The following is a 24902-nucleotide window of genomic DNA, read 5'->3' as shown; positions in this document are numbered from 1 at the left end:
TAGATATTCAGGCCTGTCTCCAAAGGCCTATACTTTAAGAATTTAGGTGTATTCTTATCACTTAGCTAGTTACAGAGGTATAAAAGAAAGAATCAAAATCACTGTCTGTGTTATGGCCTTCTCTTACTGTGACAGGCTTAGGCCTTCAGCTAAGATGTAGTTAGGCAGCCAGAAGCTGGGAAGTGTATGGTCACATCCTTACGTTCCAAACAAGTCACATTGAAATAAGGTGCTATTGGGCTATTAGGAATACAATCCTGTCCTGATATTCCTATCACCTCTAGAGAAAGGGAAGAGCCTAGAAGATGTAAAAGGAAACTTAGTTTGATCGCATCCTGTCTGGCAAGAACTCACTTATCAATAGAAACAGTTGGAGAACGCTTATGTCTGTATAGATGTAGCTGTGAAATCCTCACTTCTGTATTGTTTTGTATGTTTACTTGCATGGTCTCTGTCTGGTTCTGTCTACTGTATAATTAATTTTGTTAAGTGTAAACCAATTAAGGTGGTAGGGTATAATTGGTTAGATAATCATGTTACAATATGTTAGGATTGGTTAGTTAAACTTCAGTAAAATGATTGGTTAAGGAATAGCTAAGCAAAACTCAGGTTTTGCTATATAGTCTGAAGTCAGTCAGGAAGTGGAGGGGGAATGGGAACAGGGACTGTGGATGGGGAATTGGGATCATGTTTTGCTAAAGGGGCGATGGGAACAGAAACAGGAACAGGGACACAGGCAAGGCTTTGTGGCGTCAGAGCTGGGAAGGGGGACACTAAGGAAGGAAACTGGAATCATGCTTGCTGGAAGTTCACCCCAATGAACATCAAATTGTTTGCGCCTTTGGATTTCGGGTATTGTTGCTCTCTGTTCATGCGAGAAGGACGAAGGAAGTGAGAGGGTGAAAGAATAAGCCCCCTAACATGCCGCTTGCCAAAGATTGAAGATCCCTGACTTACCTCATTACTGTTGAACTGGATGTAATGTTTCAGTGTGAATATACTAGTAAATCCTATTTTTCTTACAAGGCCAATTTTGTTAAAAGAATATTAAATCTGTAATTTTTCTTTTAAAGCCTGAAGAAACTAAAAACAAATAGAAAAAAAAATCAAACCTGTCTTATTTGTCAGGGTTGGCCAAGGAAACCTTGTGATCCATGACCTTCATGAGCTGAGTAAGACTGCATATTTTCTTTGCTGAGCTTAAGGCAAAGCCAGATATTCTCTGGGTTCCCCTTTCCTCTTCTGGTTTTTATGTTAAATTGCTACTATATATTATGTTCAATGAAGCCTGAGGCTTGAATAGTGGATTATTAATGTCTACAGAGGGAAATAGATATGTAGAGAATAATAAAAAAAATTCAATATAATAAGCATAATATTCAAACAATTACATAGAGAAATTAAAAAGCCAGACAATTACATTTCTCTATTTAAAAATGCAGAGACAAAATGATTTATTATTTATTTATTTCTCCTGTTACTCTACTTAAATATTGTTTAGGAGATTGGCAATGGGAGAATAATGAAGTAAAGTGTAAGAAGGGTTTGAGTGCGTGTTCCTATACTAAAGAGGGATTGTAGAATTCTGCTACCAATAAAGACAATAGCAAAGTGTTCATTGACTTCAGTGGAAGGAGGACCTGGTCCATAATCTTACTGATCTGTCTGGATATATTTTAACAGAAAATTAAATTTTAATAATATCCTTGCTTCACTTTTATCAGACCAAACTGGAGTGCAGCTGTTCAGTGTTTTGTGTCAGAGTGAGAGATTTCTCTGCCACTAGTTTTTCTCCATAGACTAAGCTAATTAAATACAATGGAACAGAGATTTCAACCTTAATAAATCTGCCTGTGTGTTAAGATACTGTGTCACTTTGGTACTCCTTTCAATAAAGTCAGGAGGGATTGATCCTAAAGACTTTTTAATCAGTATTCATGACATTAGTAATATTTTTTTCAATTCTGCCCTATTAAATGGATTGCTTAAACATGAACATCTACTACACTATATTAAGCAACATGAGCGGGATGGTCAGCACATAAAACTGACAGACTGTAGTATAAAATTCACTTAATTTTTTTCTTGGAAGTGTCACAAGAGAGACTGATTTTCATTGCTGCAGTGCCTAATAGATCATGACATTTTACCACAGTGCATAGCTGAAAATGTGATGCCCGAAAAGGATGTACACCATTTTTATCTCTTTGATGATTTTACAAAATGCCATTCAAAATACAGTGGAGAAAGTCCATTTTTGTCCCTTTTTATAACTCAGTCAGTTTCACATTTATGATTTGATTGTATGTAACTTTCACTCTGCTAAAGAGACAGCTGTATGCAGACTATTATGATCTGATACATCAAGGCACTGATTCTACAAACACTTCTGCATGTGCTTAACTTTCAGCATGGCAAGTAATCCCATTGACTTCAGTAAGAGAAGGCACAATGCCTACATTTAAGTACATGCATGAATAAACCTTTTCAAGATTGGGGCCTAATTCTACAATTTCACAGAATGCTTTCATTATGTTTGATCAATTCAAATTTTATCAGGTCAATGAAATGCAAAAGTTATTATGTTTGTTAATTAAAAGGTTGCCTTTCACATACTCCCAAATAATCCCGAATCAAGATTTTTTTTCAAAGGCCTTTATTCTACAAACTGCTGCACAGAGTCTCATTCGCAGAATAGAAACCAAAAAGGTTAATCCACCACCAAATCACGGTTATCTTTTGGAATGCCGTAAGTGTAAGTCCTCAGTTTTCTTTTGTTCTTATTTTATTAATCAAGCATTGTGCTGTGTGACTGCAAGATACAGTGGCAAGAAGGTCTGAATAAAAATTCACACAGCTGAAGTGATGTTATTAACAGTTCTTCTGTTATCCTGTAGGTCACTTCATTTAGAAGACAAAGCTGTAAATCTAGTCAGGATCCCTCAGAATCTAAGTCAAAGGTTAAAAGAGGCTATGGAAAATAAAAGGCTAAACTTCTCCTGTGGGAGCTTTCTGTGTACAGTATGAGTTTCTACAGCAACCACTGAGCCAGTTCCTGAGTTTAACCCTAATATAGTATGTTACATTACCTATAATATGGATTAGCAGAATGTGATTTTTATTTAATAATTTTGACAGATAACATCAATGTTTATTTTAAAACTTTTTCTTCAATTTTTATCCATTTTAAATATTCACAGCTATGGGAAATTGGGAGGAGGTCAGACAATGGGAAGAGTTAGACCATAACTATTTCATGACAGTAGACACTGAGATTCAACAAGTTAAAGCTTTATACTTGTTAAGACACATTGTCAATATCGCATCAAAATATACAAAGTAAATATCCTTAAATCAGTCTCCAATAAGTTCTCGAGCAGCATTTTTCTTATGTTGCTCGTCACTTTTGATTATCATCGATGGAAGTATTTTTATAAGTTTGTGTGTACAGTGAAATTGATGTTTACTGACATTTACTGATAAATCTAATCCTTTCAAGCCTACCTATGATTTATTATGCCAAGCTAGTGTATTTGCATGGCCTCCTCACCCATTATGATATTGCATCTATTTTTTTACTTTACTTGCCTTACTTTACAAGTGGACTTCTAAGGTGCCTTATAAGCTGCATGAACTGTCAGATTTATGTATGTGACTAGCACTTACACAGCAGATAAACCAACATATCTCCCTGACCTTGGCAGCTTCAAGGACAATCTTCTTTACATGAAAATGAAATGGGTTGGAATAATTTCTACGAAGTAGTGTACTATAACCCATAGAAAAAAGGAGAAAAGCAGGTGTTTCTGCCCTTAAACATATTTGTTGGGGACAAATGCTAGCTCATGTCAGGGGAAAACTATAATTAATATTATTGTTGATTTATTTATATAGTATCATAGAGGTCCATGGAATGTTATAAGCAAAAAGAAACACAGACAGGAAAATTAGATTCTGTTCTCTATTACATTGGTATGAATTTGGAACAGCTCTGTTATCAAGATCTATATCACTGTAAATGAAATCAGACTCCAGCCCATGGAGCTCACAAAAAAAATAGTCCCTGATCCTATGAACACCATATTATTATGGTGCCTAAAAGCTGCTACTAAAAACTGGAACCCCAATGTTCTAAATGCTATGCAAACACATAAGAGGTAGTCCCTTCCCCAAGAGTTTACAATGGAAAGAGAAAAGAAAGAAAGGAAGTATTGTTATTCCCATTTTTGCAGCTAAGTAGCACAGAGAAAAGTAGGGTGACCAGATGTCCCAATTTTATAGGGACAGTCCCAATTTTTGGATCTTTTTCTTATATAGGCTCCTATTACTCCCCACCCCGTCCCAATTTTTCACATTTGCTGTCTGGTCACCCTAGAGAAAAGTGAGACATGCATAGATAAGTAGCTTGATTAGGCAAGGTTATGATCATGCTGGTCTGATCCAGTGAACTACTTAAGCTCATGCCTAACTTTAATTACTCTCAGTGAATACTCCCATTAAAATCCACTGCATAAAGTGGCTCATGATACACCCCTAATGGTGAAACCCATTCCACTTGCACAGAGACTAAATGAATTTGATCCTCCCAACATGTCAGCTGTGACCAACTGGGGATGACATACACATTATTTGGCGGCACAGATCATGTGGCCTCTTCCTGGGAATATCCAGAGCACACACCCATCATGGCCTATGCAAGGTGGGCAAAGAGATCCTTTGAGTGGCACACAGGGAATACACAAGTATGACTGCATGTCTGCCAGACCCAAGCTCTACCTCCATAGCACCATGACACGATGAAGTGAGGCATAGGGCAGACAGAAAGTGAGTTTAGAAATATGCAGGAAATAGCAACATGAAATAAATTTGATTTTGTAAAAATGCAAGCTAATATATATGGGTAAAAATAATCTATAAACTCTCTACAAAATGGAAGAGAGAAGCATCAGTTTTGACAGAGGTCTACAGTTTGGAGGAATATAGTAAATTGGACATTTGAAAACAAGGCTATATGATGGAAAAACAAATCAGTGAATTTTTTTTACTGTATATGTAAATATAATAATGTATTATATCACCAGGCTATAGTGCCTGTCTAGACCAGGGGTTGGCAACCTTTCACATGTGCTGTGCCAAGTTTTCATTTATTCACTCTAATTTAAGTTTTCGCATGCCGGTAATACAAGTTAACATTTTTAGAATGTCTCTTTCTATAAGTCTATAATATATAACTAAACTATTGTTGTATGTAAAGTAAATAAGGTTTTAAAAATGTTTAAGAAGCTTCATTTTAAATGAAGTTAAAATGCAGAGCCCCTCGGACCAGTGGCCAAGACCTGGGCTGTGTGAGTGCCACTGAAAATCAGCTCGTGTGCCGCCTTTGGCACACGTGCCATAGGTTGCCTAACCCCTGGTCAAGACGTTTCTGCTGTGAAAGTACCTGGCATATACAACATCCATTTCCGAGTGTCATATTAGTAAAAGATATTGAACAATTAGAGAGAGTTCACAGAAAAGCTTCATAAATGATTAGGTAGATGAAAACATTGCCTGAAAGGAAAATTAAAAGAGCTCACCATAAATAGTTTGACTAAGAGTCTGATCCAAAGCCCACTGAGTAAATGGGAGTCTGTGGCCGCCAGCAGAATTAGGATCAGTGGCTATAAGGAATGCAAAGTCACGTAATAACATTTGAAGAGTCTGATTTCTAAACATGGAGATGTATAATTTGTGTGGTCCATATATCCATTTTGGCCCAAGTTTAATTGACTTTCTCCTAAGAGCTTACGTCACTTTTGGAAATGGAATTTAGGATCCTCAGACACTTACTCATGTTTGAAAATTTTACCCAGCATCCAACTGCAAAATGCATTCTTCATTTTATTCATTCATGGAGTCATTTCTGAAATGTTGGGATGTCAGTCTAAAAAAAATGGTTAACATTTGCTTGCTCCTTACATAAATTGAACAATGCTGGAACAAGATTATATTGGTCATAGATGAAAATACTATATTTATATCTCATTGTATCTATTCATCATTGTACAGGGATGAATCTTCAAGGGAGTATCATAAATCCACATAATGTTCTTGGATGCTATATTTTCCATTTAGATCTCTGATTTAACTGAGATTTGTTAAAATCACATATTGCCAGGAAAATTCCCTAGCTGCAGCAATTGAAGAATGAAATTTATTCCGTTTAAGGTTGGCACTAACATATTCAGATCTACATTTTTGGGTGGTATAGTGCTGTTGTTTGGAGCTGATTCACTCTTAGGAGCATTTGCTTGAACACAGTGCAATAAGTGTTAATGAATTAGGTGTGTTAGATTAAATAAACTTGGCCCTAAACAAAGTGAACTATGTCTCCAAGAATGTAAAGGGAGAACTCTTGCTTGAATATACCTTGATATGACAAGGCCATTTGCTGAAAACTCCCATGGCAAGAAAGAGTTTTTTATCATTCCCTTCTATATGGGACAAGGGTTTTATAATTGTGTATGTGAATGATTTTTGTTCACAAAGATGTAGAAGGAAGTGGTGGCTCAGCTAGTTTATCAAAGAAAAATCTTGTGATGTAAGTTTTGGACTGGGACTTAAGAGACCTGAGTCCAGTTCCTGGAGTCTCTACAGACTTCCCATGCGACCTTGGAAAAGACTCTCAACCACTAAGTGCCTCAGTTTCCCATCTTCTGCTTGTATTTTGTATCCCTTTCTTGCACTCTTTATCTGTTTTGTCAATTTAAAATGTAGGCCCTTGAGGACAAGGACTGACTCTTACTATGAGTTTGTACATTTCTTAGCATATTGGACTCCTTATATTGGTTGGGTTCTTTAGTCAATAGTGGGACCTTTAGTCACTACTGCAGTACAAGTAATAAATCAAATAATAGAGAAGGAGGGAAATAGAACTCAGTGAGAAATAAATAAAAACTTGAACAGGAGATGGGAAGGGGACCTCCACTGGCATATCTACACTGCATGCAACTGCTGCAGTGAAAAGCAGGCTGTGTCCACACTGCGGTGTGTAGGAGAAAGCAACTGGAAGGGGGAGACAGTGGGAGTAGGCTACAGGAGCAGGACACTACACTACTTAAAATATTAGTGTGGATGTGGGAGGCACTCTATGGGGGTATGGAGAGCCAAATAGTGTACATACCCTAATGTTCTGGTGTGTCTGTACTCTACTCATCTAAGCAGTCCCTTGCTGTCTACATGAATATTTATACCCGTGCTAGTGGTGTGCACAGTTTATGTATTCTCCATGCCACCATAAGGGTTGTGTAGCGTAGGCATACCCTGTGTGAGAATGTGAATTTGAGAGAACTGCTGCTGTATAAGTTAAAGATCAGAAACAGATGCTGTCTCAAGTTAACCTACATACAACTACAAAAGATTTTACGTAGCTAAACAACAACAAAAAGAAGGAAAATGACAAATCTAGGTTGACAAACAAAAATATTCCTCCCTAAAGGAATATGGTCAGCAACGTCTGAGAACTGGTAACTTGTGGAAATACCCAGTTTTCAGAGAAAGGCACATCTTTACTTTATGTTTGACCATCTTTGAGGTGTTGCCCACTGATCCACAGAGGGATCCAATCCAGTTTCTAAGGACCAAAACAAGATGTAGGTGACCAAGACAAGGCCTGTAGGAAGAGGAACCCTGAATGCCCTCTGTCTCCAGCCCAACTGCTATTTGCCTTGTGCCAATGACAAGTGTCTCTGGAGGGCTCACATAAAGTATATCAACACATAGATAGATATTCAAGTAAACATGTCTAGGTGTAACTCATCTATCTCAGACTCAAATAACGTTTGGTAAAACAAAACAAAGCAAAACCACTACACTACACTACACACAGCAACTCCACATCCTCAGTTGAACTCTTACAGTTTTCAGAATCAATGAGAAAGTGCATAAAGTAGTACTTATGTTTAATCCAGCTGATTTGTTGAAATAACTCAAAAAGTATTTTTTGTTTTACATTTTAATATTTACTTGCTTATTGGTGTTTAAGTCTGTTAAGATGAGATGACTTCATACAACAATTATACTGACTTCATAATTCATGTAATATGTGATGTAACTCATGGGTGCAGGATGGTTGATTTCGCAATATGAAGACTGCTTCTATTAAATTCTCTTTATTGAAGGTTTGCCTTTTTATTTCTTGCTGTCTGGTGGGTGTTAATAAAGATAGGACCTTCTGTTTTGAATTAATATTCAGAAAATTTGTGCTGGGTATGCTGGTGGCCTGTGGTATGCAGGAGGTCATATCACATTATATGGTGGTCCCTCATGACCTTGAACTCTATGACTCTAATTTGGCTTCACTGCAGAGAAATCAGCCTACTGATAAAACTCTTCAAAGTTTAATAAGACTTTGTTTAGTTTAGTTCCCAAGTAACCTTCAGCACCTATTCCATTCACTTCTGGTCAAATCTCTGCCCTCCACATACACCCTTTGGGTCCATCCCAACACAATGGTGAAGATGTGCATGTCTGGAAATGGGTTTCATCTATAATGGAGGAGACAAATACACTAGTCAATCTTCAGTTAGATCGAAAGTTGATGTCAGCTTCTTAAACACATAAATAAAGACAAATTTCAGAAATGAATGGTGCATATCTATGTGAGATTCACTGCTATGCAAAGAGCTAGCACAATGTCTTTGCAAGTCTGGATACCCACTTAAGCAATATGCTAAGGTCTTCAGTGGGACTTTCATGGTATATATGCTTTTTGCAGACTAGGGTGTGGTGATTTTCTCCCATTTCTAAGTTTATTTGTTCTAATGTCTACAAAAATTTTATGAGAGACACAAGGCATATGAGGTACAATGTGCTGTGGGAGACCACTGAAAATGAATTGGGAAATAAAGTATTAACAGGCAGCATGGCAAATTATACATTATTGTAATGAGCCATAAAACCAGTGGCTCTGTAGAATGCATGTTTTTTACTTTCCTGCAGAGTTATGAATTTAAGGTCCCAGGTTTGTCTTTTAAAGGTGTGCATATTTATGTTTAACAATCGTATTTAGCTCTGACATTCTGGTTACTTTCTCCAGACCTGAGGAAGAGCTCTATGAAGCTAAAAAAGCTTTTCCCTTCCTCAACAGAAGTAGGTTCAATAAAGATAATGCCTCACCTACCTTGTCTTTCTTATATCCTGGGACCAACATGGATACAACTACACTACAGACCATAAAGTTTATGTCAGGCAGTTTGCAATACATACTTTCTGACTTGAAAAAAAAGCAAAGTGAAATAAAATTTCTCAGTCTCCAGAACCTTTTAGAGCAAGTAAAGATATAATCAGCTCATATTGATTGTATAGCACAATATCCTGCAGCTTAATGACTAAGTCTGGTAGGTTTCCACTTTATCAGTCAAGGCAAGGTAGTAAAAAAATAAAATAAAACAACTTTGTTTTTGCTTTGCGTCATCAGGTTTCTAAAACTGGAAAATGCCATGAAAAATGTGACTCTAAATACATGAGAAACTAAAATTGTAAGTAGTTAACTGTTATAATCATAGTACATTTAGTAGACAAACTAAAACTTTGATCAGTTAAATGTAACATAGAGGGCTCTGTAATTTATGGACAAATCCTGAGATGCTGACGGCTGTGGTGAATTCCTGAAATTTCCCATTTATGTTAATGGGAGTTGCAGCTGCCCAGCAGGTGCTCAGAATTTCCTAGGATTCAGCCCTTAATTAGTAACTTGGACTATTGACTCCAATACACTTTAATAAACCATCAAATGCATAAGAAAAGGTACTACTGACTGGCTTTTGGATCATGATATTTTGTGGACGAGAATGGAATAAAACTTTTAATTACCTTGTTTTCCAGATGCTGTCATATCAACAAATGTAAGAGATGGGTAAAGTAAGTCTTTAAGTTTGTTTACAGATAATGATTTGCTTCAGACTGCTGAGATTATTAACATTTTATTCCATATCCAGTCAGGACCTAAATATAGACAGCAATGAGCAGAGTTTGGTATCTGATTCCTTGGTGTCCTAAATTATTTATTTATAGATGGAAGCTGCACTGTCAGATAGACTTGGAATCTCAAATGGAATGTATATTGCTGACATATCAGTCCTGGGTTAGGCATATTTTTTAAAAAAATGTTCAACCTAACAAATCAGAGTCTTTCCTTCTGATTTATTTCTGGAAGGTCAGCCCTATGAAGTCATTCTTAAACTCTTCAAATGAGGAAAATACTTTCTGGTGCAGATTCTCTGCTTTACATTTTTCTCTTTCCATTTGTCAGGGTGAAAAAGGACCCCAAGGTTCTTAGCTGGGGAATAACTCTGGTTTGGAGCGGTCCAGAGCAAATGGATTCTGGCCAAGTGACTGAAACTACTTTAGTGACCCTGATGGATGATCTCCACCTTTGAAAGGAGACATACATTCTCATCCACTTGAACGTCTCTGAAGCATTGAATACTGTTGACCATGAGATACTGCTTTTTCACCTGAGAAAAGTAGCAGGCATTCAGGGTAAAGTGCTAAAACAGTTTGAGTCCTGCCTGGAAGGACACACCCAATAAGTAGTGATGGGAAATTGCATCTCCTCCACTAGACCCTTTGCTTGTAAATTCTGCACAGATCAGCTCTTTCTCTAATTCTTTTCAACATCTACATGCAGCCATTAGATGTACAGGTCTGATGACTTGGACTCAAGTTAAAGCAATATGTAGATAATGAACAACTCTATTAATCTTTCACCACTTATGACCGTACCACTACCATCAAGATGGCCCAGTGTTCAGATGAGATCAACTCATGGATGAAGAACAGCTGGCTGAAGCTAAACCCAAGCAAGACAGAGGAGATGATGGTGGGTAGAGGGAAGCATTTTAAAGTTTAATGCCATGGTGCGGTCTTTGTTGACTGAATTTTGTGGATGAAATGGGGCACACCAGTAATCGGACAAGAGCCCTCCACTCACTAATTAAGAAAAATGTGTTGAATACACAAGCAAGCAACTAGTAACTGTTCACGGCGCTTTAGCTTATGCAGTCCTAGTAGTGAAGTCCCCCAACGGAGCTGGCCCGGTACAGAATGAATCCTTGGAGTCTGCACTGATGGATCTTGATGGCAGCTTAACAGAATCTCAGCAGTCTCAAAGAGTCTCAGCAGTGCCTGACAGTTCTCTTCACAGTCTGTCTTTTATACTCTGCTGTGTCCTGGGGCCAGTTTTTTTCAATATCTTTATTACGGATCTGGACTATGTATAGATTTCACCCTCAGGAAGATTGCGGATGACATTAAGCTGAGGGGAGGTAGATATGCTGGAAGGTAGGGATAGGGTCCAGAGAGACCTAGATAAATTGGAGGATTGGGCCAAAAGAAATCTGATGAGGTTCAATGAGGGCAAGTGCAGAGTCCTGCACTTAGGAAGGAAGAATCCCATGCACTGCTATAGGTAGGGGACCTGCTGGCTAAGAAGCAGTTCTGCAGAAAATAACCTAGAGATTACAGTGGATGAGAAGCTGGATATCAGTCACCAGTGTGCCCTTGTTGCCAAGAAGGCCAACAGCATATTGGGCTGCATTAATAGGAGCATTGCCAGAAGATCGAAGGAAGTGATTAGTCCCGTCTATTCAGCACTAGTGAGGCCACATGTAGAGTATGGCATCTAGTTTTGGTCTCCCCACTACAGAAAGGATGTGGAAAAATTGGAAAGAGTCCAGTGGAAGGCAATGAAAATGATCAGGTGGCTGGGGCACATGACTTATGAGGAGAGGCTGAAGGAACTGCAGTTATTTAATCTGCAGAAGAGAACAATGTGGAGGGATTTGATAGCAGCCTACAATTATCTGCAGGGGGGTTCCACAGAGGATGGAGCTCAGCTGTTCTCAGTGATGGCAGATAACAGAACAAGAAGCAATGGTCTCAAGTTGCAGTGCGGGAGGTCTAGGTTGGATATTAGGAAACAATATTTCACTAAGAGGTTGCTGAAGCACTGGAATGGTTACCTAGGGAGGTGTGGAATCTCACCCTTAGAGGTATTTAAGGCCCAGCTGACAAAGCCCTGGCTGGGATGATTTAGTGGTGTGTTGGTCCTGCTTTGAGCAGGGGTTGGACTAGATGACCTCCTGAGTCTTTTCTAACCCAAAACTTCCATGAGTCTATCTGTTGTCTTGGCAACTGTATTGTTTTTTGCTTTTTCCACAGGTGTCTGGAAACCTTCTGTAAGTTGTACTACCCCCTCCTTTAGCGCTCAACTGGTCTCACCCAGTTTTATAAGACCTTACAAGAAGAAAAGAGCTATACCAAGCTCCTAGAACTGGAAGGACCCTGAAAAGTCATTGAGTCCAGCCCCCTGCCTTCACTAACAGGGTCAATTTTGCCCCAGATCCCTAAATGGCCCCTCAAGGATGAACTCCCAACCCTGGGTTCAGCAGGCCAATGCTCAAACCACTGAGCTATCCCTCCCCACTTCTGTAACCTAGCAGGCCCTGGGCAACTTAGAGTTAGACTAATCCCTTTTAACAGTCTCCATTGGTTGAAAAAACACACTCACAATTGTTTCAATTCAGTCAAAGTACTCTTGAATTCCTTACTGACACCAAGCTCTCACACAGCTGTACCCATGAGTAACTCTTCATAGATTCTAGGACTGGAAGGGATCTCAAAAGGTCGTCCAGTCCAGTCCAGTCCCCTGCCCTCATGGCAGGACCAAATACTGTCTAGACCATTCCGGATAGACATTTATTGAACCTACTCTAAAATATCTCCAGAGATGGAAATTCCACAACCTCTCTAGGCAATTTATTACAGTGTTTAACCACCCTGACAGTTAGGAACTTTTTCCTAATGTCCAACCTAAACCTCCCTTGCTGCTGTTTAAACCCATTGCTTCTTGTTCTAGCCTTAGAGCCTAATGTGAACAAGTTTTCTCCCTCCTCCTTATGACACCCTTTTAAATATCTGAAAACTGCTATCATGTCCCCTCTCAGTCTTCTCTTTGAAAAACTAAACAAATTCAATTCTTTCAGCCTTCCTTCACAGGTCATGTTCTCAAGACCTTTAATTATTCTTGTTGCTCTTCCTATCATCTCCATTTGAGTAGGAGAGACAGAGTCATCCTGACGGATGATGACTTGACCTAAGTTATTCACACCTCTGTCACCTTTTGGCTGAACTATATCAATGTGATACACCAGGACATGAAGCTTTCAGCACTCAGGAAACTCAAACTAGCAGAGAATACTATCCTGCATTTCCTCAGCAACACAGGGTACCACAAGCCGATCAATCCTGTTCTCCACTCTCTACATTGGTTGCCCATAATATATCCAATCAATTTCAAGGTCTTGGTCTTTATTAGTTATTATTAATTATTATTATTATGCTATTACTACATCTAGTATCCCCAGTCATGGACCAAGACCCCATTGTCCTAGCTGCTGTACAAACACAAAACAAAGAAAAACAGTTCCTGTTCCCAAAAGCTTATTTTCAAAGTGCTCCATGAACAGAATAAAGCTCCAGTGTGAATAATGTGGTTGAAAACTTTGTTCCTCTCTACAATAAGGGAGAAAGAGATAGAGCGTTTGAGAAGGAGACAGGTTCATTCCTGAAGAATGTAGAATGAACTACTCCAGGAACTAAGGCCATTTCAAATCTCACTATCACTGCTTCAAATGCAAGGCACATTTGTTTGACTTTCCCTTCTCTAACATAAATACATAGCAACATGTGTGTGTGTACATATATACACATATATAAAAAAAGCACCAAAAATGCCCTACGAAAAACAATATAGTCCATTGCACACACCTCTTTCTCTGGGAAGAGGATGAGAGAACAAACAACGTATGACAGATGCATATTCGCATTGCTTAATGCACTGTGGGAAAGCAGTTAGATATTATGGTGATGAGTGCGGTATAAGAACCCATACAGAAGGGAAGAGAAGAGAAAAGAAGAGAAGATATGTACAGCTAGCACAGCCAGCTACTGCACCTGCTTCCGCACAGCTCCTAGTGCAGGGAGTTGACAAGGTGGGGATAGTGGTGAATGAGTGCAATGTGCTCTGGTGATCCTCATCTCACAGATGGTCCTTTGTGGGCCATTTCCAACTGGCACATGTAAGAGCATCTCCCTGAGTCAGGTAGAAAATCAAGGAACTCAATCTGACTCACTGATAGCCTCTCTTCTCTGATGTGCTCCGGACAGGCTAGTTATAGCAGAGTATCCGGCCTTTTTACTACAAGCAGATAAGTGAATGATTGGCATATCTCCACTTCTATCACTATCCTTCCAAGTATTTCTAGTGCATCTATCACTATGAAATCAACACATATGTTCTAATTCTTTAATGAAAACTATTCCATTTCCCTTTTTTGTGGCTATGTTGTTGCACACAGCCCTCTTCCTATTGTGCAGCATATTTAAAGAAACGTGGCAGAGTTCCAAATACCTAGAGAGCAAAGAAGACTGGAGATTTGTGAGTTTCATCATGAGTTCCATCCTTATGAAAAACAATTGAGTGTGCTTGAGCAGACCCAATGAACAACGCTTATGTGAAAAGAGTGTTCAGGGTTATATTGGGGGGCAAAGAAAGAAAACCTGCACAAGGCTGAATGAAATTGAATGCAAATAGAATTAATGAAGGTTGAAATATACATATACATGAACATGCAGATGAAGTGTGGCAGATTCTTTAAACACATTCAGAAAAACAAGAGGCAACCAGCTGCTGCTAAATCATCCTTGAAGTATTCCTTCCCAGAAAAGTCTCCTTCACTTCATGTGAGTAAATTCTGATTGCTTCACAGTGCTCTTTACATTTCTGGTCTTTTAATCAATTTTATAGTAGACAACCATTCAATGTATTCCATATATTTGTTGCACAAAAATATTTATTCTGGTTTATTTATGATATATTTATTTAACAGGGCTTTTTTTGGAATAGAAAATAGAAGAATCCACTTATCAATAGATGTACTATGTCTAGAGCTAAATTCATCCTAGGGTAACTCCATTGACCACAGTAGAGTTACACTAGGGATGAATTTGGACCTTGAATTTAACAAGTGACTTGATACAGTGCTTATTTGAAAAAAAGTATTAAAATTAGTTTGGATTCTCTCTACATTATTATTATTTGTTATTTGTATAAGGCTAGTACTAAGAGACACTAACTGGAATAGGGCTGCTGTTTTGTTAGGTTCTGTTCAAACATATAATAAGAGACAGTCCCTTTCCCAAATAATTTACTTTCCAAATAGCAAGTCAGATGAAGAGTGAGAAGGAAAACAGAGGTACTGTGAATTGCCCTGGGACACATAGCAGATCAGTTCCTAAACTGGGACTGTAACATAGGCTTCTTCAGTCCCAGCTCAGTGTGTGATATCTTTTGGATCACAATGATGCTTTCTTATTGACTAACAGAGAGTAAAAGGGGTAGTTAAAATGGTTGTGGTGAAATATTAGTGCATTCTGTAGGGATCAATGTATGACCCAATATAAGGCCCAGATATAAAAGATTTGGAATTAAAAATAAATAGAAGATGCATAACATTACTGGATGATGCTTGAAAACCAAGATTGCCAAAGAGAAATCATCGGGCAATATGGGAGAGAAAACAGAGAATGACTTGACAAGAAATATTATGGCTTAATGAGGCTTGGAATTACAAATTCATGAACAATGGTCCCTCTCCACGAAGACCTGTATACTTCATCATTGTGTGACTCTAAGTACCTCAGAACCAAAAAGTAGTCTGAAGGAAATTCAATTCCTCCCCACATCTATATGTAAGTAAATGTGGGGGGGATGGTTTGTGAGGAAAGATAAAAAGCCATTGATTATGAATAGTTTGGCTAGTCTATGCCTGGGATATGATGATGACAGGTATTTGAAGGATCTGAGGACTAAAAAGATAATGTAATTATTGAGGTTAATTAAAGGGAGTATAACTATGTGGAATAATGTACACGTGAACAAAGTAAAGTTGATACTGAATACAGAGTCAGACCTGAATAATAGACATAGAAATTTGACCATAGAAACATATCTTAAGTGAAATGGCAGCCTCATCACTTGAGTCATTCAAAACTACCAGAGAAAAACCACTTAAGAATCTATTATAGGGAACAATCTTGTACTGGTAGTGGGATTGACCAGATGACTGAATATTAAAGGTCAAGCAATTTTTGATTTTTAAGAGAACATTTCACATTCCTCTACATTCATGGTCATTATACTTTATAGTTTGATGGGCTATTTTCTTTTTGTTATAGGTCAGCTGCATCATTTTGCTTTCAAGCAGCCCAAATCATTGACCCCCAAGGGTATTCTGACATACAACTTCCCATGGTGGAACAGTCTTAATTTCCCCAAAAAACCCACTTTTTTCTACCTGGCAAGTCAGGAAAACCACAGAACTTTTCCATGGAAAAATTACTTCATTTTCTTCTCAAAATCTGCAAGATTAAAAGGTAATTGATCAGGTCTGGCTTCGTTATGAATAAAGACTACTAAGCACGCTTTTAAAATACTAACAACTACATGCACATTTTTTTTAGAGATTAAAAAAAACCAGACAAGCTGCTTAAAATTTCTTCCTTTCAGCTTGGCCCTGGTTATTTTAAAAAGCTATAGAGTATAAAGATAATTTGAGATTTTTCTAAACATGACATGTCTTTGATGAAATGTCAATAGCTATCAGTGTATTAGGAACTGAAAAGTCAACTGCTACCAACTCCCGCAAAACAGAAAAATCCCAAGAACTGCGGACAGAAAACAGTGTTCTCTCCTTTGCTCATCCCCTAATACGTCTGCAATTTGAACATCAACATAACAAGAGTTAATAATAGGCACAACATCACACAAGGAATGACACAAAGGAGGCAAATCTATGCATCTGAAATTTACTAAAATCTGTAAGGAGGTAGGAGACTTAGGAAATTGTGTGAAGGTGACGTCTAAAAGTGGGCAGACAGTTAATAAATAAATACAAACTTTTGTTTTTTATATAATATTTAGCTGCTGCAAACTACAGCTCATCAAAAAGGAAAAGGAAAAGGAAAAGGAAAAGGTTTTATTCCAGCATCATATGAAATTTAACATGTCGTCCTGGCTTGACATGAGTAATTGGACATGAGAGAAAGCCTCATTTCTTGGAAAACTGGATTAGAGAAGTAAATAGATCAGCAGGCTGAAAACAGAACGTTTGTGCTGGTTAAGATAGGTAAATGGGTCAGTAAGCTAAGAGACATAATGTCTGTACTATCTAAGATAAGGGGGAACACCTAGTGAACCATTTACAACACAGAAAATAACAAGGAATAAGATAAGTCGGGAGCATAAGATAAAGTAAAAAATAAGTTATACATAGATAGTATGTGGACAGAGCATGTTATACAGGGATTGATTCCTACAAAGCAACGAAGACAAACCCAAAACTTGTGATCCAATGTATAGTAAATATAATGTGTTAATGTATATTAAAGGAAGAGGGTTTCTGTGTAACTTTGGATAGGCCGTATACCCACCCCCCTATGTTTGGATCTGATCAACTCAGTGTAGCTTTGCTGTATGCCAAATAAAGGAACCCGAGTGATGAGACTGCAGTTGGACTGAATTCTGAGAGAACCGAGTGGAAGAGGTCTCAGGGGAACCCCAAACAACAAGGCAATGTAAAGGTAATTTTAAAAACAAATCTCATCAAGATGAAACATAATTTGGTAAGAGCAAAAGAAGATCACCTGCCAAAAAGACAGACTGAAGTGGGAGACAAGAGTGAAATGTTCCTTACCTTTCAGATTCATGAACAGATGGGTTTGATTTAACAGAGGGATTATGATCCCTGTCAAACCTAAGGTAGAACTTATTTCCAAAGATGTTGTGCAACTCTTAAATTCTGAAGATCAGGGAGAAATCAGCCATAAAAGGTGAAGTCTGGCAACTAATCATAGAATCATAGATTATTAGGGTTGGAAGAGACCTCAGGAGGTCATCTAGTCCAATCCCCTGCTCAAAGCAGGACCAACACCAACTAAATCATCCCAGCCAAGGCTTTGTCAAGGCGGGCCTTAAAAACCTCCAAGGATGAAGATTGCATCACTTCCCTAGGTAACCCATTCCAGTGCTTCACCACTCTCCTAGTGAAATAGTGTTTCCTAATAACCAACCTAGACCTCCCGCACTGTAACTTGAGACCATTGCTTTTTTTTCTGTCATCTGCCACCACTGAGAACAACCTATTTCCATCCTCTATGGAATTCCCTCTTCAGGTAGTTGAAGGCTGCTATCAAATCCCCCCTCACTCTTCTCTTCTGCAGACTAATCATTTTCATTGCCCTCTGCTGGATTATCTCCAGTTTGTCCACATCCCTTCTCTAGTGGGAAGATCAAAACTGGATGCAATATTCCAGGTGCAGCCTCACCAGTGTCGAATAGATGGAAATAATCACTTCCCTTGATCTTCTACTAATACAGTAACAAGGAAAGATGGAATGGTATAATGTAAAGTGTATAGTTTGGATAAATTCATTTGAAAATTTAGATGTGTTATAGAATTCAAGCATTAAAAGTAGTAACACTAGAGTAGTATGAGCTTTATTGTTAGGTACAGTCCATAATATGATACTAACACAAAAATTATGAATTTAAATATAACTTTGTTTCAGATACTCTAGTACAGTGGCAGACAACCTGCGGCCCATCAGGGTAATCTGCTGGTGGGCCACCAGACAGATAGTTTACATTTGCATGGCCGCCTGCAGTTCCCAGTGGCCATGTTTCTCCACTCCCAGCCAATGAGAGCTGCGGAAAGCACTGGCCAGCACATCCCTGCAGCCTGTGACACTTCCTGTAGCTCCCATTGGCTAGGAACTGTGAACCACGGCCACTGGGAGCTGAGGGCGGATGTGCAAATGTAAACAAACTGTCTGGCAGACCTCCAGGGGATTACCCTGATGGGATGGGTGCCGGACCGCAGGTTGCCCACCACTGCTCTAGTAGGACATCACATACAGAGACCTGGTTAAAATGAAAGCCATAGCTTTTATTAGGGACAACATAATAAAACTAGACAAGGACCCACCAACTGGTCCGTTCTCATACAAACTACCTGGCAGGATAATTCCAGTGCAAGAGGAGCAATATTTTCCCCCATACAATAGAAGTAGGATGTGATCAGGCCAATGAGGTGCCCACATGACCCATAAATGGGCCAGTCAGGAGGCAGGTTTGTGAACTCAGGGTACCCCTGGCTATGCTCAAGCCCAGCTCCTGCTCTAGGTTGCCATGCAGAGGGGGAGGGAACATCATTGATTCCTCTCCCTCCAGCCAAGATCCCATGTGTGTCTTTCCTTTGCCTGTTCAGTGAATTTTTTCCCTGGGAAACAGGGAGATCATGATGTGTGTGTGTGGTAGGGAAGCATAAGCATTAAGGCCCAGATTTTTAAAAATATTTGGAGTCGTTGCTGCACTCAGCATTTCAATGCCTAAGAAAGTTAGGAGCCTAAATCTAAAGTAAAAAGGGAGTTAGGCACTTTGGAGCCTACACCTTATTGACTAATTTAGGGTCAGCAACTTCGAAAAACTTTAGTACTCTGGACCCAAGGCCTTCAACATGTTTGTTGGGGAATAAAAATAATACAGAAATGTTCTTCAAGTCACTTAGGAATTCTGGGAGGTTTTCTCCCACAAAACACCAAAATCAACATTACAGATCAGTAGCTTCCAAAAATTCCACTTTAAATATAAATCATGTCTCAGTTCTGAATGCACCAAAAAGCCTGATCAGCAGAGTACTCTGAATGCTATACAGCCTATTGTTCTGCATGCTTCTAAATCAAAAATGGACAGTTTAGGGGGAAAAAAGCACCTATTTGCCTCTTTTAGAATCACTTCCAGCTGGAAACTCAGTCTGCCAAGCTCGAGCCTGAGGGTTCCATAATTTTCTCTTTGAAATCAATGGCAACTTTCTTAAACATTTCAGTGCAAGCAAAAACAAACCTTTGGTGTACAAGCTTGACAGTCTGGAAGTATTACCTGTGCTTGCAAATCCTGGACCACACTGAGGTTAGCTTCTGAGCAGATGTGTGAAGGAGGTTAAGATGCAAGAACTAATCTTATCCCTTCATACCTCCCAGTGTAGGGATCACACACAATTGCAATCCTGTTGGTACTACCATCTCTAAACAGCTAAGGAGAAGACAGAGATGGGCCACAGTCAGGCATATTCTGCCCATTCCTAGATGGCAGCAGAAGTTGCTACTCCCCAGGAGATCTGGGAAGCAATGATGTTAAAAAAAAAAAAAAAGAAGAAGATCAAGCAAAGGAGATCTTTTGAGAAGGAGCATGACTATTAGGGTCTGTTGCAGCCATAAATCTCACCTGCTGCAATGGCTTGCTGCAAACTATATACTAGTCTAAAACAAAAGAATGCCCATTCTAAGCTGTGAGTATCAGAATACTCCCTAAAAATAAACTTTTAACATGAACATTCTTTGTTAATAACCCCCTAATTTGTGCCAGGCTTGCCAGGGGTGAGTCCCGGCACCTTTAGGCTTGGCAGTTAATAGCCCCAGCACCTCTAGGCTTGCCTCATCAGTTATAAAAGTAATAAAATTGCTTGAGCCCCAGAACCTTTTTCATTACAAATTAAGCACCGCCCAGCAGTAAGATAAATATAACAAATATTCCATTTAAACCCTCTAACAGAATCCTCACCAGAGTATTTTCTGTCTCTAAATATTATCATTCTTTGTCACTAAATGTTTTTATGTTTTATTACTTTGTATTTTTTGTAGTCGTTAAAAATATAGAAAACTTTTCTTTTCCAGTGTATGAGTTAGTTTAAATGTATCGGATAGGTTTAGTGTCAGATTCTATATAAAAATGGGGCTACACAACAACGGTCACTGTTATTGGAATCAGAAGACAGGTTTTATTGGTTTGGGTTTTTGTGTTTATATTGAATACTCAAATAACTAAATTTTAAAAAATGCAAATACAGTCTCTTTATGTCATTCTAAAGCTAGCAATATCAATATAATAAAAAGGGGAAAGGCTTACATTTGTAGACTACTAATTCAGTATTATACCTTCTGGAATTTTTTGTCATTTATTTCTGCTTAAGAATTTATAACCTGGAGTAGGCTGGTAATAATGGGCTCTAAACCTTACAAACTCCCAAACCACTGGATTAAAGAATCTACTGTATATGATGTAGTCCCTGAAGCACGTTTTAATGGTTTTGTTGAAAGGGGATCAGTCATGGAGCAACCTCTCTATACATACAAAGTTGTAACCAAGCAGTCTAGCATGGCTGATAGTTCACATTTTTCCTAGTGTAATACAATTGTAAAATTAAGCACAGGATGCCCAACAATCATAATAGCCTTAATATCCAAATTATTTAATCTGTATAATATAGTTCTTTTATCTATTTAATAAAATATCTGTGTTGTTTGTCTTGCTATTATTTAAATATATTTTTTAGAGATATTTCCATAGGTTACCCCAGATAAACTGGATACTTTGTTTCCAGATTTTCTAGACATAGCTGTAAATTGAAACTCAAATTAGATTTACTGGAGGTGATTGGGTTTTTGAGTATTCTCCACTTGTATTGGTCTCAAGCACATGTTTTCATTCTTATATTCTTGCCTAGTCCAAGGTTCCCCATGTGAAATTTTGCAGGCTCTCAAACAAATGCTAGAGAAATACACATCTCCCCAGGGAACCTTTATCACTGTGACAGTTAATCTTCCAAAGGGGATTGCACACATCAGCACCATGGGTAAAATATTTAAATGGGAGAAGCATTGTGAAAATTTCATTCCTAATATGATTAAAAATGTAATACTTGTAAAAATACCCTCCATGTGGAATTACTCTCCAATGGCCCTCACAGATATCCCCTAAAGAATTTTCCAAAATATACAGTTTTGAAAACTTTATCTTTTTCTTTTTATGTATAGAGCATGAACATCATAGTTCTGGGACATGTCAGGGCTGGTGATACCAGTTCTCATTTACTAATAAGATACTTAGAAGCAGTTTAGACCTTTAATTTAATCTACACTATCTTGATGGGAATTGTTCTCTGAATTCCCAATTCCATAGCTCTCTCTAAAAATTATACTCCTCTCTGTCACTGACTCATACTGCACTGACTCATGCTTCTGACAATAATTACAATAGTAACAATAAAGCCATAGCCAAAGTTTCCAGTGAAGGGGATGAAAATCTTTTAAACTCTGGTGTTATCGCGTCAAAGAGATCATAATCCTATCCAGAGAGCTGTGGTGGTGAAGCTGGCACTGATTTCTCTCTGGAAAGTAAATGAAACAAAGCCATGTTGTTTTATGCTCCGTCAACAGGGTAACCTGTTGAACCTTATACTTCTTACAGGGTTTTACATTAAATCAATTCACAGTGACAAGAAATGTACTTTAAAATATAGGTATGCAGGCCTAATTAATATATTTTTTTAAAGTAGCCCCTTTGGTTCAGTATGTTTCTAGATAGTTGCATGTTCCTTTTGGCTCTGAGAACTGCCATCTCAGGCAGAATGATGAGTCCATTTAGACTGATGTACAGAAGGCATCCCAAACCAGTCAGTAACATTGAGGAGACCTAGTGATACTTAAAACAGACCAAAGAAAGAAACCAAGCCTCACCTGAGAGAAAGAATCCCAGGTGGCTTTGCATGTAAGCTAACTTTAAGGAGTGGACTTTTACTAAGCAGTAACTTATAGCTTATTTTGAAATTGCTGCAATCAGTATTTTAGTAACATTAGTCACAAAACATGTGCAGAAGTATAACACATAACATTACCCCCAAAAAGGGAATAAATGGTGACTAATCACAAAGTGTAGAGGGAACAGTGAACTTGGAGAATAACCAAATATATGAATAAATATGGTTGTACCAAAAGAAGGACATAGATAAAGATTAGAATGATAAACAGTCAAGAGTAAGGGTATAATTACCCTTCTGTACGGAAGCAGGAGGGAATCAATCTGGAGATAGTATGCAGGCTGTCAGTGAAGTACAGAGGACCTCTTCCATAGCTGTTGGCAACTGTACCCTTCTCTTTGTATATGCTGTCTTTACTAAATGTTAAATCCATGAATCCAGTCAAAGTTGATTTATTCAAGATTTGTTATTATTGAACCAATCCAGATTTCAGATATCCCCTCTCATTAAACATACAATCACAGTTAAAATTGTATCATTTATTGGTTATCAGTTATTTGGTTATTGATTATCTGCAATTGCTAATTGCCAATTATTAAGTATCAATAGATCACAACTCCATATTGGATCACATACTTCCATAGATTTTTTTATCCTGCTGGAGCTTACTTTTACCATGTTTCTCTGTTACTCTATAACAACACTTTACAGTATAAATCTCAGATAGCACTAATATTATTCCTAAAGGGCACAAATCGATTCAATTCAATATCTGTGAGGATTTGAACTACGCATCTTTCTTTTGCTATACTATTCCATACAGATGTTAATTTGCACAGTCTAAAGTATCTTAAATTATTGATTTAATCCATTTGTGCATACTTAGAATTATACTTCCCTTCTGCTGTTTAATATTTTCAATGTGCATTATAGCTAATTTCCAGCTGCAACATCTTTAGGGTTTTTTTTTGATTGTTCTTTAATTATAATACAATATATTTTCTGACCTGGTTTCTTCCTGCGGCTTCAGCATGGACTTGTCAGTAAGTGACAGAATGACTGGAGAAGAGACTTGTCAGCTCTCTCCATTTTAAGTGATTGAGGAAAATTCCTACTATCTAGTGGTTATAGAGTAAATTTTAAATATAAAAACTGGTCATTAATTGTCAATCCCTCCTTAACTTTCAGAATATATTTTCATTGCCATTGGTTTCACAATCATCCAACTTTTTTTAATTCTAAAAGCCTGGTATTTGTATTTCTTTGCACAAATCCTATAATTTAGGCGCTGATCATATGTTGGTACCCGTTAAATTAGTTGATTTCAATTGCAGCTGAAGCACTCATCAATCCACAGAGGAGCTGAATATGCACGTGATGAGAAACTTCCATTAAAGTCAGTGAGTGAGATTTTCACTTTCACTCTGGTCCCTTTATGCCCCTAATAGTCCCAGAACTTGCTGGTGTACAATTCCCCTAGTATACAAACTACAGAAAACACATACAAACTATTGAGGACCCCGTCACAAGCTCTTGAGTAGGGAGAATGCTGGAGGCAGGAATCAGGGCCAAAGGGGTTTGCTGGGCATAAGGTTTCATCACCTAATGCCATGGTGATTCCAGACAGAACTGTGGCCAATAAAGCAACCCCTAGAAGCTGCTTTATCCTCACAGCTTAGAGGCACAGAGCAGAATTTCACCCCATGGGAACCTAGGGTACTCAACTCTAGGCAGGATCAAGCACCATATAAGGCATTGAGGATGTAAAGAAGTTCTTTGGTACTGCAGTCCAGTGCTCCACTGTCGCTATTATCATCATTTTCAAGTGACCATGCCTTGTCTCCAAGAATTATTTTGATCAGAATATTGAACATGTTGAAGTCATTTAAAAGGAAGGGTTGATGGGCTAGTTTGAATGAAAAGAACCCAAATGAATGTTTAATCTACTTTCATACTAAGTATTAAGCCTCTCTCAGCATTTCAGAAATAATATTCCTGTGCTTAGCAAACCCTGTAAAAAACCCTAACCACCCACAACTAAGGGATATGATTTTTCTGCTCATGTTGAAAATGGTAATTGTGCATGATTGCACTTTCAGTTTCAACACATAGGAATTAGTAGCAATTAAAGTATTCTGCACCTGGATGAGGAAGAAGACACACCTGGAAGGTCTGCACTTGTAGTTGTTTAGCTTATGGCTGCAATCA

This window comes from Chelonoidis abingdonii, chromosome 1, assembly GCF_003597395.2.
Source record: "Chelonoidis abingdonii isolate Lonesome George chromosome 1, CheloAbing_2.0, whole genome shotgun sequence".
NCBI lineage: Eukaryota > Metazoa > Chordata > Testudines > Testudinidae > Chelonoidis > Chelonoidis abingdonii.
This window is presented reverse-complemented; position numbering follows the sequence as displayed.